Source organism: Hordeum vulgare, chromosome 3H (assembly GCF_904849725.1).
Source record: "Hordeum vulgare subsp. vulgare chromosome 3H, MorexV3_pseudomolecules_assembly, whole genome shotgun sequence".
In the NCBI taxonomy this organism is placed as follows: Eukaryota; Viridiplantae; Streptophyta; class Magnoliopsida; order Poales; family Poaceae; genus Hordeum; species Hordeum vulgare.
The window spans coordinates 395,405,701-395,421,860 of NC_058520.1; positions in this window are offsets into that span (position 1 = coordinate 395,405,701).

The following is a 16,160-nucleotide window of genomic DNA, read 5'->3' on the forward strand; positions in this document are numbered from 1 at the left end:
TGATGCCAATACGAACGAATCATCTTTTGGTGAGTTCATGTGTTCATTGGCCTCGGAGTATGCATGATAGAACTTGGGCAAATCAATTTCTTCACATGTCCGCGTTGCCAACGGCCGAGTCCCTTTCGACCACTTAGCATAATCATCTTGAGTAAATAATGATCCGTCCAGGTTGAATTCAGGAAAGCCACCCGATATGTCTCCAACATATCTATAATTTGTGAAGTATTCATGCCATGTTTACGACAATTTTATATGATTTTGGTATGATTTTATTTGAACTAACCCGGACTGACGCTGTTTTTAGCAGAACAACCATGGTTTCGTTTTTGTGCATAAATAAAAGTTCTCGGAATGGGCTGAAAATTTACAAAGAATATTTTTGGAAAATATAAAAAATATTGGAGCGAAGAGCTGAGTGAGGAAGTGGACGAGGAGGTCACAAGCCTGCTAGGCATGACCACCCCCCTGGTCGCGGCCCTGTGGCTTATGACCTCCTCGGGAACCTTCCTGGCGTGATTCCAATGCTAAATACTCCTATAAATACCCAAACTCCGAAAATAAACCTAGATCGGGAGTTCCACCGCCGCAAGCGTCCAGAGCCACGAAAAACCAATTGGAAGCCCGTTCCGGCACCCTGCCGAAGGGGGAAACCATCACCAGAGGCTATCTTCATTATCCCGGCGGTCTCCATGACGAGGAGGGAGTAGTGCACCCTCAGGGCTGAGGGTATGTACCAGTAGTTATGTGTTTGATCTCTCTCTCTATCGTGTTATTGAGATGGCACGATCTTGATGTATCGCGAGCTTTATTAATATAGATGAATCATATGGAGTTTTCCCCTCTCTATCTTCTTGTGATGAATTGAGTTTTCCCTTTGAAGTTTTCTTATCGGATTGAGTCTTTAAGGATTTGAGAACAGTTGATGTATGTCTTGCAATGGGATATCCGTGGTGACAATAGGGTGTTCTATTGATCCACTTGATGTATGTTTTAGTGGTCAACTTGCGGGTTCCGTGACCTTGGGAATCTATTCATAGGGGTTGGCACATGTTGTCATCTTGACTCTCAGATAGAAACCTTGGGGCACTCTTTGAAGTTCTTTGTGTTGGATTGAACATGATGAATCTTAAATTGTGTGATGCATATCGTATAATCAAGCCCATGGGTACTTGTGGTGACATTGGAGTATCTAGGTGACATTAGGGTTTTGGTTGATGTGTGCTCGAATCGCTCAATATAGTGACTAGGGGCTGTCACTATCTTCCATGCTAGGTGAGTTATTCTCACGATATGTGTTGATTCACTATCATTCACGAGAAAGTGGCTGGTATTCGGGATGCCCAGTACCATGCTCAAAAAAATCAAATCAAAATATAATGAAACAAAACTCCCCCAGGATTGTTGTTTGTATCGACGGTACCCATGGATTCAGCTTGCCGTGGAGTGTGATTGATTAGTGGACGGGGACTAAAAACTTTACCATTATGTTTGGGAATGCCTATAATGTATCTAGCATGGAAGACCCCAGATCTCTTGGTTGTTATGTTGACAATGAAAGCATACCGCTCAAAATTATTATTCATCTCTGTTTTGAAAGCTTGAGCTCTCGCACCTCTACAAATCAATGCTTCCCTCTGCGAAGGGCCTATCTTTTACTTTCTAGTACTTACCTTTATGAAAGAGTCATGGTGATCTTCATCGCTTCCTATATTTCGCCCTTTTCTCTTAGCAAGCATCATGTGGTGGGGAAAGATACAAGCATATATGGCCATTCAAATATCTTTGATCATGAATTATTATTGTTGACAATTATCAATATGATGAATAAGTTGGGAGGCGAAACTTTAAGCCCATAGCTTTCTCTGTGTTCGACGGATGCCATTTGCTCTAAAAATATGCTTTGAGTGATAGTAATCATGGAAGACTATATGATTGTTGAGTATGTGGAATTTGCTAAATGAAAAGCTCTTACATAGACCCTTCCTGAAAATAAGATGAATTGCAATTGTGTGGTGACTCAAAGCATAGTTTGTTAGTTTTCAAGAAACTTTATGGTCTATACTATAGCATGTGAATAGCTTGTTACTTCATCATGAGAAGTTTTATGAGATGAGCTACTGTTTATGATATATAATGATGCTAGAAAAAAGTGACTGCATTTTCATTGATCAAACTTGTGCACTTGCTAGCATTCACACTTCATAAATTATTTATTTTATCATTTATCTACTCGAGGACGAGGAGGAATTAAGCTTGGGGATGCCTATAATTTATGAAGTATTCATGCCATGTTTACAAGAATTTTATATGATTTTGGTATGATTTTATTAGAAGTAAGCAGACTGACGTTGTTTTCAGCAGAACTACCATTGTGTCGTTTTTGTGCAGAAATAAAAGTTCGCGGAATGGGATGAAAATTTATGGAGAATATTTTTGGAAAATAAAAAAACAATAGAGCGAAGAGCTGGGCTAGGAAGTGGACCAGGATGTCACAAGCCTGTCGGGCACGACTACTCCCCTGGCCGCGGCCCTGTGGATTGTGACCTCCTCGGGAACCTTCCTGAGGTGATTCCAACGCTAAGTACTCCTATAAATACCGAAACCTCCGAAAATAAACCTAGATCAGGAGTTCCGTCGCCGCAAACCTCCAGTGCCACGAAAAACCAATCGGGAGCCTGTTCCGGCACCCTGTCGGAGGGGGAAACCATCACCGAAGGCCATCTTCATCGCCCCGGCAGTCTCCATGACGAGGAGGGAGTAGTTCACCCTCGGGACTGAGGGTATGTACGAGTAGTTATGTTTGATCTCTCTCTCTCTCTCTCGTGTTCTTGAGATGGCATGATCTTGATGTATCGCGAGCTTTATTAATATAGATGAATCATATGGATTTTCCCCCTCTCTATCTTCTTGCGATGAATTGAGTTTTCCCTTAGAAGTTTTCTTATCGGATTGAGTCTTTGAGGATTTGGGAACACTTGATGTATGTCTTGCGATGGGATATCCGTGGTGACAATGGGGTGTTCTACTGATCCACTTGATGTATGTTTTGGTGGTCAACTTGCGGGTTCCGTGACCTTGGGAATCTATGCATAGGGGTTGGCACATGTTGTCGTCTTGACTCTCCGGTAGGAACCTTGGGGCACTCTTTGAAGTTCTTTTTGTTGGATTGAACATGATGAATCTGAAATTGTGTGATGCATATCGTATAATCAAGCCCATGGGTACTTGTGGTGACATTGGAGTATCTAGGTGACATTAGGGTTTTGGTTGATGTGTATCTTAAGGTGTTATTTTAGTACGAACTGTAGGGATGTTCGTGACACTTATAGGGATAGCTCATAATATTGATCGAAAAAAGATAACTTTGAGGTGGTTTTGTACCCTACAATAATTTCTTCGTTTGTTCTCCGCTATTTGTGACTTTGGAGTAAACTCTTTGTCGCGCATGAGGGGTTTATATATGATTACACTATGTTAATATTGTTGAGAGAACTTGCACTAGTGAAAGTATGAACCCTAGGCCTTGTTTCTAAGCATTGCAATACCATTTTTGCTCACTTTTATCATTAGTTTCCTTGCTGTTTTTATATTTTTAGATTACAAAAACCTATATCTACCATCCATATTACACTTGTATCACCATCTCTTCACCGAACTAGTGCACCTATACAATTTACCATTGTATTCGGTGTGTTGGGGACACAAGAGACTCTTTGTTATTTGATTGCAGGGTTGCTTGAGCGAGACCATCTTCATCCTATGCCTCCCATGGATTGATAAACCTTAGGTCATCCACTTGACGGAAACTTGATATTGTCCTACAAAACTCTGCGCTTGGAGGCCCAACACGAGTCTACAAGAAGAAGGTTGTGTAGTAGACATCGCCACCCTTGAGAGTTTCAACATCCAGTTCAGGAAGATACGCCTTCGTTCTCGCAAGTGCCATATTTGACCCTCCACGAGCCGCATATTTCTGGATCTCCGTGACCCATTGTGGCATAGTTGATAGTTCCTTCAACATATTCTTGATGGTTCGGGGCGGGTATTTCAAGTTCTTCAGCGCCATTATGGAGAAAACAGACCCTGTGAACAGCTGCTCTATATATGTGAAAATTGCTTTAAGATTCACAATTGGCAACTCCACAAGGGTGTGGTCTTTTCTTCCTGCACACACACAAAAATCTGGTAATGAGCGACTATATCGTCATACCCGGCCTTTGAAAGTAAAGAGATATAAGTATATACCAAAGATAGTTGCTAGCATCTCATTTATATGTTTCAACAGAGCAGAATGAGTCTCCTTCAGAGTTCAAAGCTTTCCCTTGGCTTTTTCAGCACATTTCAGAAGGGCGTTTTTTTCTTAAAGGGTCTTCATGACTTGTTCAGAACAATCATGCATCTGACGCACAGATTTGTCACAATGAGACTCCATAAGCTCGGCCTCAGCCTTCAGCTTCATCTTCTTTCAGACGCGTGTGCAGTTTTACACCCATAGATTCAGAATCTTCTACATATTCCCCACAAATATACAAAGGTTTATGAATAGGTGTTTACAAAAAATATTACAAGCCGTCATACAAAGAGACAACTTGACTCTGGGGGGCTATGATGCCAAATTCAGCCTTTTCCTTTTCAAAAGTCTCATACGAAATGTAAAAATTCCATACGACACTTGGGGGACAATGTGCCCAATTTTCAAAATTCAGTAAAGACCCGGCTATTTCAAAGAAATAAGCTAGCCCTTGGGGGCTACATGACTTCAAGTTCATCTAAATTGATGGTGACTTCTTCAAAGAAGATCCGACTCACTCTACGAGATAAGCCGACCCTTGGGGGATACAGCCGCAGTTCTACATATCTACTTGTGAAGAACCATCTTACCATTATCATGCTAAGCCAGTCCTTTGGGGCTAGAGCTACAATTCTCCATGCTTATTTTGAAGAACCTGCTTACAATTTTTATAGTAAGCCATTCCTTGGGCTATAGGCAGTATACAAACATAGAAAGGGTAAAGCAGGAAATCTTATTTCATGATTTCCCTCAAGACGTTGATCATATTGGTTTCAACTTCCTCTCTCACACACCCGTGTCAAGTATTGCTGGTGGGTGTCTTCAACACTAAACACTGATATATTCGGGAGCTCTAATTGGGTTTTCCCTTTATCCAAGTTCGCCGGTTCTTCCTTGGCCACAATCTAAACTAGAGAGGTGGAAACAATAGGAGCTTGGAAGCTTTCCTTGACAATAACAACATCCGGAGTGCTCTGGTCAACCGGTGGAATAGGGTCCTCCACATGAGTTTTTGGACTAGAATGATGAGCCGGACTTGGTGGATGAGCAGAAGGATTAATTGAAGCGCATGTAGTCTCTACTGGTGTATCCATTAAAACCGGCTCTTCTGATTTAGGCATCTCAACAACGGTCGATGTTTCAGTTGCAACATCTAGAATGTTCTCTTTCGAAGGGTCAACTTTGGTGGCTGCTTTTTCCAATTGGGGGTTCAAAATGTCTTGGCTTTTAGCACCAAAAAATGTCCTCGCAGCGCGACTAGACAAAGTAGCTTTGGCCCTGTACAGATCAGAAGTCAAATATTATGCTAAGGAAAGTAAACATATGCAATCACGTCATGATCAGAAACTTACCCATGGTTGGTATTAAAGCTGGGGATTTACATTGCTGATGAGGCGCCTGAAGACGGAGGAGATTCCTAGTAAAGTGACTTGGAAGAACTAAGAGGCTCTTTAAAGAAATGAGCCTTAAGACAAGAATCAGTAGGACTATGTGGCACCTCAACACGTGGCTTACGAGCCGGCGGTGCATGAGACAAGTCAGGGTCTAACTCACCCGGGTCTCTTCGGTCTTGCATTTTGACCGACCAGCGAACCACACTTTCTTCCAAATAAAATAGGGGGCTAAATGAGCGTATTGATTTGATATTTTAACCTTTCGGACGGCTTGCCTTGTTTTTCTTACAAAAAATGTTTCTGAGGAACTGGATGCAGAGTCGCACTCACAGGAAGGTGTGTTAGCAAGTTCAGTAAACAAAGGGTCAAGTGAGTCGAGTTCTACATCATATAGCTCTCGTGAAATGAGCCAGGAGCCTGATCATCACGAGCCAGATCATTCCCTTGGCCCGATGAAGAAACAGGGATCTGAGGTGAGACTTTCCAAAAGATGGAATTCTCGTGCCAACAAAAGTGCATGATGAGGATGGCACATCAAAATGAAATCAGCAAACGAACATGATATACATGATGGAAATAGATTAGTACCGGTGGCGGAGGATTTTGCAGATAAAATGGACCTAAACCAGTAAAGCTGCATCTCTCCTTTGTGTTGGAGAAAAACCTCTTTGTCTCTTTATTAAGGGTGTCGCCGGTTAAGTCTTGGATGGAGAAGCATTGGGCGTGAAATGATTCGTGTGAGAAGCCGCACATTAAACCATTCCTCATACCGACATGCTATACACACCATTTTAGCCATCAACGGATCAAGTCGATCCTAGTTAAGCCATGAGCAACCAACGCTCTCAATTTTGTGTGAATAGGAGCCATCATATCCCTCTCCTCATTTGTTGGCCAACCTGGGAATCATTGGCGAAGCCAGGATTTGGATATAGCCACCGATAGGGGTGCCAAATACATACACACTTGTGCATATCAGTGAAATATACACTAGATACTTCAGGTTTCATCGATCCTTGGGGGGGCTAGGCCCCTGCTCATCCCCCTGTATCCGCCCCTGCCAGGAATTCTACTTTGTTGCCAATCCTTTCCAATCTATAACCCGACAGTGGATTTTCTCCCACGGGGGCAGTATTTTTGAAAAAGAACCACGTCTTGTACCATACCTTCGGATGACTCGCCAATTTAGACTCAGGAAACAGATTATTCTTCCTTTTCTAGATGGAGATTCTGCCAAGTTCACCAGCAGGGCCATTCTTGACTTCAGTTTGACGATTGATTTAGAAAAATCCCTAAACAGAGTCACCGATGGCTCAATCTAGAGAACTTCGCATAAAATTTGAAATCGGCAGATGTCGGTCATAGAGTTTTGACCAATATACTAAGGCCTCAGATTGAATAAGTGCAGAAGGTCCCTAAAGAACTTTCAACCGGGCGGTCAAAAACCTCTACGTAAGTGATGACTAAAAATAACAACTTCTCCTTGTCGAGGCTGCGGATAAGGCTCTTCTCTGGGAGCTCGCCAGTTTACATCCTTTTGAGGCGGCAAGAATACTTGGCTCACAAGGTTTTCCAAAAGTGAGTTTGAACTTCTCGTACCTGACCCAGTTACAAGCTTTGGAGTTCTTAGGGGGCATTAGGCGGTATGGAACAGCTACAAGGATGATAAAAGAAAATAAGCTGATGCATAATACCAACAGCTCACTACGGTCAATATTCGAGAGGTGTTTAAGCCGACAAACTACTACAGAATAGTGTTTTAAGCCGGCTAGTTCTACAGCAAGGTGTTTTAAGCCGGTAACATCAAGTAAGGTATTTTTGAAGGCAAACTAGACTTCCATGGAAGACTTGGTGGAAATTCTTCACAAACAGGCTGCTATAAGCGACATCTTTTGCGATGGAAATAAATAATACACAAAATTGAAGGAAAATGTGTTCTACACTGGCGGAATAACCGAAGGTCAAGGCATTTGCATAGCTTCTCCTAAAAAGTGGTTCATTTCAGATCTATGTACAAAGAATACAAAGTTGAGACGGCAGCAAGCCTATGGATGCACAAGGGATGAAAAACTTGTGGATCTACAAAGCAGTTCTTCAATGAACTCGATGAACATGGTATGAACACTGGTGAAACCTATCGATGAAACTACGAACCCTCGTAAGGAGGAATGCATACCTGATGTGTTGGAGGCAGAATATGATGGCCATGTGCACTCCGACGAATGCGAGGGAGATCCAGTGACACAAACGACACGGTCGAGACGTCCGGTCGGCGTCCTCGGAGCTCTGATGTTCATAGTGAGGGATAAAAGCGTGAAGAAGAAGAAGGAAAGAGATAACACACAGGTTTGCCCCGCCTATTTATAAGGAAGGGGGAATTGAAACGGCACTGTGTGAAATTAGCGGCTAAGATTACGCCTCGATTTTCATGGCAGTCCGGATTTAGTACTTTTTTGAAAATATTTGCTATGATGGCTCTGGACGACAAAAGTCAGCACGATGAAGTTTCAAGAATATTGACTTAAAAGGTGTCAAGTCTCAAATAAGAAGAAATGACCCTGCATGATCTTGAACCGGATTGAGTTTTACTTCACAGATATAAGTGGAGAGTTGGCGGCTCAGAGCTTGTATTTAAACTTCAGGTTTACCAACATGTTCAAGATGGAGTTTAGCATGGATGAATCCAACCTAAACTGGGGGCTAATGTCGAGGATTTACCCCACATGTATAACCCGCCCAAGTTTTAACCTGGGGTCCATGAAGGCGGTCCAGAGGAAACATGATCATGAGAAGAACAAGGCCCAGAAGGCCGACTTGTTATAGAGCCAGCTTAAAGACGTCGTCGATGGCCAGTTCAAGGATGAAGATACAAGGGACTCCCTCTTTTCCTCGAGGAGCAAGGAAAGTAGGAGTTAGATTAGATCACGGGCGTTTATTGACCAGGACACTATTGTAAGCTCGAGGACTCTACCTATGTATAAAGGGGAGCCCTCAAGCCGAAAAGGCAGATAAGAAACTCTTGAAAGCTTGGTCAGCTATTCCGCTCCCTTGTAATCGAGATCACCATCCATATAGACATCAAAGCAGGACGTGGGATTTTACCTCCATTGGAGGGGTCGAATCTAGGTAAATCCGTCTCTCATTCCCAATCAACCATTTCGAGTCGCCACACAACGGTGATGGCCTCACACCTAAGTTCTTCGATGAGAACATCTATCGTGACAAAACCATGACAGTATGTGACTTTGAAATGCACATCATTTATGCTTCAACTGAAGAACTTCATTGTGCATGACACTAGTATGATATTCCATGCAATTGAGAAGGACAAGGCCTCCTCCCCTCACCCTCCAAATGGTGAGAATTTCTTTTAACTAGATGCTATGATACCCAAGCATTGCAATATATTTAATTAAGATTTGGTTCTATCAAAGATTTGGATTAATAACATATGAAAACTAAAAATACATATTACATATTTATTGTATTATTATATAGTAGTTTTTTATTAAATATATGTAGTATAGTATAATATATATATTCTCATTTAAATAAGATGTGTGCATGTTGAAATGAATGTAATTAATGGGGATCAAGTAATAATGAAAAAAAATTATCATGCGAGTTGTGGTGGGCCTTTAATGGTGGGGCATGTGTGCATGTCATAAAAAAGTAGTGAAAATGAACTATTTAGGTATATAGAATTGCAACCAATGTTAACTATCCTCCAAGTGGTAGTATGTGTGTTGTTGTCTTATTCATGCAAGTATTACATTGCACATGTAGGGTATCCTAACAAAGTTGGATATCTAGAAATTCAAAGGAGAACAGTATCATGTCCCTGATCTTTAGAGGGGCATGCCTCCAAATACTCCTCCGGATAAGTTCAACAATATGCACTCCTCCAAACGCAATGGCATAAAGAGTGCCTTTGGAGTGTTGTGGATGAAATAAAAAAAATCTCCTCAAGATGTTGAACTACTCGATTCAAACACACATGTTTATTGTTGTAGCTACTATGACATTGCAACAACTACATGCGCCTCCACGACAAAGATGATCTCCAACTTCTTTGGTGCAAAGTTGATGAAGCTTTTGTTATGGGGCATCTGTTAAAATTTGTTTTTTCATATAAACTAATAATTTTCTCTAGGCATGATTGAACCCCCCCCCCCCACCCTTGTGTCACATGGTAGGAGAGGCTCGGGCGGACTCCAAATCCCATTGTTTCTACCCACTTTCCCCGCGTTTCTTCCCCTCAAAACCGCCGGTCATCCCCGATGAGCAAAAGCAACATGTTCGATGGTGGAGGCAGGGTAGCCCCTGCTCCATCCATTCCCCCCCCCCACCTCAACCCTAGGCCTTGGTGACACTACTGGTCGGGGATCTCGAGTAGCATTGTGAAGGGAGGCCATCCAGTTCCCTGAAGGCCATGGATATCCACCTGGGTCGTCCCTGTCGTTGGCCCAGTGCACCGCCATCCTTGAGCCCATCCATGCCCAGATCTGGGGCTAATGGAGATATACGTCTTAGACGTATCTATTTGTTCAAACACCTTTGCTCTTGTTTTGGAGTTTAATTTGCATGATTTGGATGAAACTAACCGGGACAAACGTTATTTTCAGTTAAATTACCATGTTGTTGTTTTGGTGCATAAATAAAAGTTCTCAAAATTGGAAAAAACTTGGAGATGATTTTTTTATCGAATAAATAGAAAATACTGGAACAAAGACCTATTGGAGGGGGCCCACTCGTCGTCCACAAGGGTGCATGGCACACCCAACCCCCTAGGGCGTGCCCCTTGCCATTGTGCCCCCTTGACAACTATGTTTGACCTATTTGCAACTCCATAAGTATCGTCTCCCGGGGATAAAAATGAGAGAGAAGTTTCATCATGTTTTACGACATGGAGCCGCCACCACCACCTATTCTTCGCCGGGAGGCTTGATGTAAGAGCATAATTTTCCCTAAGTAGTTTTTGTGGTTGATGAAAACATCATTTGAGGAATAACCATGTGCATTAAGCTTTCACAGATTAACAGGTAGCACGAGACGGTTTTCTACCCCTTAGTGGTTAAAAGAGAAGACGGTTATTTTCTGATGATTTAGTGTTGCTGGACTTGAGTCGTAGGAAAATCTGTACTATGAAGAGGGGTTCTGCATTTGGAAAGGTTGGGTGGATTCATCATGTAAACACTTGCACACCTTTCCCTTCCCAACGCTCTCGAGCTCCTCTTTTTCCCTAGATAGCCTGAGCTTCACCTAAGCGGAAGTACCGCTCCAGCGGTACTATTTCCTTACATGCACTCGCCACTTCCGCTTAGGAGAACCGGGGGAGCCTATGCTTGGGTTAAGCGGAAGTACCGTTGGGGTGCAAGTGGTAGTACCGCTCGGGTGGTACTACCGCCCTCCACTTCCGGGGTACTCATAATCCCCAAGTGCAAGGAATCATCGTAGCAATTTCCAAAGGTGGAAGTGATAAGTATAGAGTGTTGAACCCACAAGGAGCTAAAGGTAAGATCAATATTCTCTCAAGTCCTATCTACCAATGATACGACTCTACGTACGCCGAACGTGCTTCCAACTAGAAACGAGAAATAAAACTATGTTATGGGTATGAAAAGAATAGCTTTGCATGATAACGGAGAACTAGAATATAAAATAGGTGTTGTTATTATAAATTTGAAAATATAACAATATATTACAAATAGCGAGTGGGAATAATGATGGGTCGGTGTGCGGAATTGTCCTAGGCAGTTGTTAACAAGATCGGTAATTATTATTGCAATTTTATATGAGGGAGAGGCATAAGCTAACATACTTTCTCTACTTGGATCATATGCACTTATAATTGTAACTCTAGCAAGCATCCGCAACTACTAAAGATCATTAAGGTAAAACCCAACCATAGCATTATAAGGTATCAAGTCCTATTTATCCCCATACGCAAACAACTTACTTACTCGGGTCGGTGCTTCTGTCACTCACGCCACTCACCATAAGCGAATCATAAACATATTGCAAACCCTAAAGCGGGTATCCCTCACACTTGCATGACACGGAGAGCACCATAGGACGGCACCAATAATAAAACATGCAACTCAAACCAATCTAGATCATCAATCAACCCAAAGGGACAAAAGTAATCTACTCAAAACATCATAGGATGGCAACTCATCATTGGATCATAATATGTGGCATAAAGCACCATGTTCAAGTAGGGGATTACAGCGAGGTGCGGGAGAGTGGACCGCTAAAATAAGATGAGGATGGTGATGAAGATGGTGATGTTGATGAAGACGATCACCGCTGCGATGGTTCCCGGGGTGGCACTCTAGCACCACCAGGAGATAGGGGGAGAGGGTCTCCCCCTTGTGACACCTCCTCCATGGCCTCCCCCCAAGGTGGGGAGAGGTTCTCCCTCTGGTCCTTGGCCTCCATGGTGATGATGAAGATGGCCTCCGGTGATGATGGTGATGATGAAGATGGCCTCCGGTGATGGTGACCCCCTCCGGCAGGGTGCCCAAGGGGGCCAAGATTGGTTTTTCGTGGCTCTGGAGGCTTGTGGCGGCGAAACTCCCTATCTAGGTTTCTTTGTAGGGTTTTTGGAATTTATTAGAATTTTTGGCATCGGTTTCACGCCAGGAAGGTTCCCGAGGAAGTCACAAGCCGGGGGGGGTGCGGCCTAGGGTGTGGTCGCGCCCAAAAGGCTTGTGGCTTCCTTGTCCACTTCTTGGCCCAGCTCTGGTGCTTCGGGGGTCTCTTTTGGTCCTTAAAAAATCACCATAAATTTTCAGCCCATTCCGAGAACTTTATTTTTGCACAAAAAACGACACCATGGTGGTTTTGCTAAAAACAGCGTGAGTCCGGGTTAGTTCCAAGAAAATCATACCAAAATCATATATAATTATTGTAAACATGGCATGAATACTTCATAAATTATAGATGCGTTGGAGACGTATCAGCATCCCCAGGCTTAATTCCTGCTCGTCCTCGAGTAGGTAAATGATAAAAGAAATAATTCATGAAGTGTGAATGCTAGCAAGTGCACAAGTTTGATCAATGAAAATTTCACTCACTTTTTTCTAGCATCATTATATATCATAAACAGTAGCTCATCTCATAAAACTTCTCATGATGAAGTAACAAGCTATTCACATCTTAAGATATAGACCATAAAGTTTCTTGAAAACTAACAAACTATGCTTTCAGTCACCAAACAATTGCAATTCATCTTATTTTCAGGAAGGGACTATGTAAGAGCTTTTGATTTAGCTAACTCCACATACTCAACTATCATATAGTCTTCCATGATTTCTATCACTCAAAGCATATTTTTAGAGCAAATGGCATCCATCGAACACAGAGAAAGATAGCATCTTAAAGTTTCGCCTCCCAACTTATTTATCATATAGATAATTGTCAACAATAATAATTCAAGATCAAATATATTTGAATGGCCATATATGCTTGGATCTTTCCCCACCACATGATGCTTGCCAAGAGAAAATGGAGAAATATAGGAAGTGATGAAGATCACCATGACTCTTTCATAAAGGTAAGTACTAGAAAGTAAAAGATAGGCCCTTCGCGGGGGAAAGCATTGATTTGTAGAGGTGCAAGAGCTCAAGCTTTTAAAACAGAGACGAATAATAATTTTGAGCGGTATGCTTTCATTGTCAACATAACAACCGAGAGATCTGGGTATCTTGCATGCAAGATACATTATAGGCGTTCCCAAAGATAATGGTAAAGTTTTTACTCCCCCTCCACCAATCAATCACACTCCACGTCAAGCCAAATCTCGGGTACCGTCCATACAAATAACAATCCTGGGGAGTTTTGTTTCATTATATTTTGATTTGAATTTTGAGCATGGTACTGGTCATCCCGGATACCAGCCACTTTCTCATGAATGATAGTAAATCAACACATATCGTGAGAATAACTCACCTAGCATGGAAGATAATGACAACCCCTAGTCACTATATTGAGCGATTCGGGCAAACAAAATAGGATATTATTTGAAGGTTTAGAGTTTGGCAGATGCAAGTTTACTTGGAACGGCAAGTAAATACTGCATATAGGTAGGTATGGTGGACTCATATGGAACAACTTTTGGTTTAAGGGTGTTTGGATGCACAATTAGTATTTCTACTTGGTGCAGAAGTTTTGGCTAGTATGAGGTGGAAGCAAGGACCACATGTTGGAGGATCCATAACAATATAACTTCTATACAAATATACCCAAGCATAACTCATTACGTTGTCTTTCTTGTCCAACTTCAACTAATTTGATCAAGTTTGAAAATAATTAACGAGTATTTGCAATCATAGAAGATTTCCAAGATAGTATATTTATAGGTGAAATTTCTTTTCCTTCAATATTCGTTTAGGAATTGTTCAAGTGACCAATGCGGTGTTTGCTATCTTTCAATAAATTTTACCACCTGTACTTCTTATATGGGAATTCATTACTCCCCATGGGATAAGCATATAAAACATATATAAATTCAGATTTATGATATTCAATTCATTCAACCATTTACTCATAGGATAGAAGTGAAGCACGAAAGTAAATGAAAAAACTATTCCAAAACATATAAGTGAAGATCAATGAGTAGTCAAACAATTAAGTAGCTATGTGAGGACTTTATCTCTCTCCCTTAATAAAGATTTTCAGATACAAAGCTTTTATTCAAACAACAAAACAAAATAAAAGTGGCACTCCAAGAATAGCACGCAACATGTGAACGAATAAAAATTTAGGCTCAACATAGGCTAAACGATAATTGTTGATGGAGAGAGGTGGGATGCGTAGCATCCCCAAGCTTAGATGCTTGAGAGTTCTTGAAATATTTGCTTGGGGTGCATTGGGCATCCCCAAGCTTGAGCTTTTGTATCTTGTTCAATCCTCTCGTATCCCGGTTTCACCTATTCTCAAAAACTTCATCCACACAAAACTCAAAAAGGACTTGTGAGATAGGTTAGTGCACATAATAATAAGTCAACTCTTTATGTACTGCCAAGACAAGTTTCATAATAATTGAAAACATCATCTACTGTTTACTATCATTTCCACAATTTATATCTATCAATATAGGCTATGGAAACTATAGGATAAGTAGATAACAAAACTATGACAGCAATCTGTCCAAACAGAACAGTCTATAGAAATTTATGAAAACAGGGTACTTCTGTAGCACAAACAATTATGAAAATTTAGGACATGCTATAAAATTTATATGACAACACTGTGTCAAAAGGTTAGAAACTTTCCACGTTCGAGTAAAATACGAAAATTCAAACACTACAACAAGAGTTTCTGTTTTTACACAGCACAATCAAACCATGCAATGCAAGCATGTTAATGCATTTCTTGGAACTTTTTTTGAAAACATTATTATAAATAACACCTAATAGAGAACAATAAAATAAAATGATGCTCCTGATAATCCACAAGTATAGGGGATCGCAACAGTTTTCGATGGTAGAGTATTCAACCCAAATTTATTGATTCGACTCAAGGGGAAGCCAAAGAATATTCTCAAGTATTAGCAGTTGAGTTGTTAGTTCAACCACACCTGAAAGATTTAGTATCTGCAGCAAAGTATCAGTAGCAAGGTAGTGTGATAGTAACAGTAGCAACGGTAACCAGTAGCAACAAAGTGACAGCAGTAGCAGCAAAGTAACAGCAGTAGCAACACAGTAACAGTAGCAGCAGTGACAGCAGTAGTGGAAAAGTAACATAGCAAGGACCAATAGGAAAAACTCGTAGGCATTGGATCGGTGATGGATGATTATGCCGGATGTTATTCATCATGCAACAGTTATAACACGGAGAGATATGTAACTAGCTCCAATTCGTCAATGTAATGTAGGCATGTATTCTGTATGTAGTCATACGTGCTTAGGGAAAAGAACTTCCAAGAATAGCAAGCCTACGATGAGATTACTCACGAACGGTGAAGAGCATCATGGAATTGGCGATGAAGAAAGGTTGGTGAAGACGATGGCGACGATCTCCCCTCTCCGGAGCCCAGAACGGACTCCAGATCTGCCCTCCAGAGGAAGAACAGGAGGTGGCGGCGCCTCCGTATCGTAAAACGCGATGAACTCTTCTCCTTGATTTTTTCCGGACGAAAGGGACTAAATAGAGCTGAGATTGGAGGCGGTGGAGCTTCGTGGGCCCCACAAGCCTACGAGGCGCGGTGAGGGGGGCCCGCGCCTGGTGGCCTTGTGGGCTCTCAGCTCCACCCCTTCGGTTGATTCTTGCGCCAGTATTTTTTATATATTCCACAAAAAATACCCGTAAGTTTCCAGGTCATTCCGAGAACTTTTATTTCTGCGCAAAAACAACACCATGGCAGTTCTGCTGAAAACATCGTTAGTCCGGGTTAGTTCCATTCAAATCATGCAAATTAGAGTCCAAAACAAGGGCAAAAGAGTTTGGAAAAGTAGATACGACAGAGA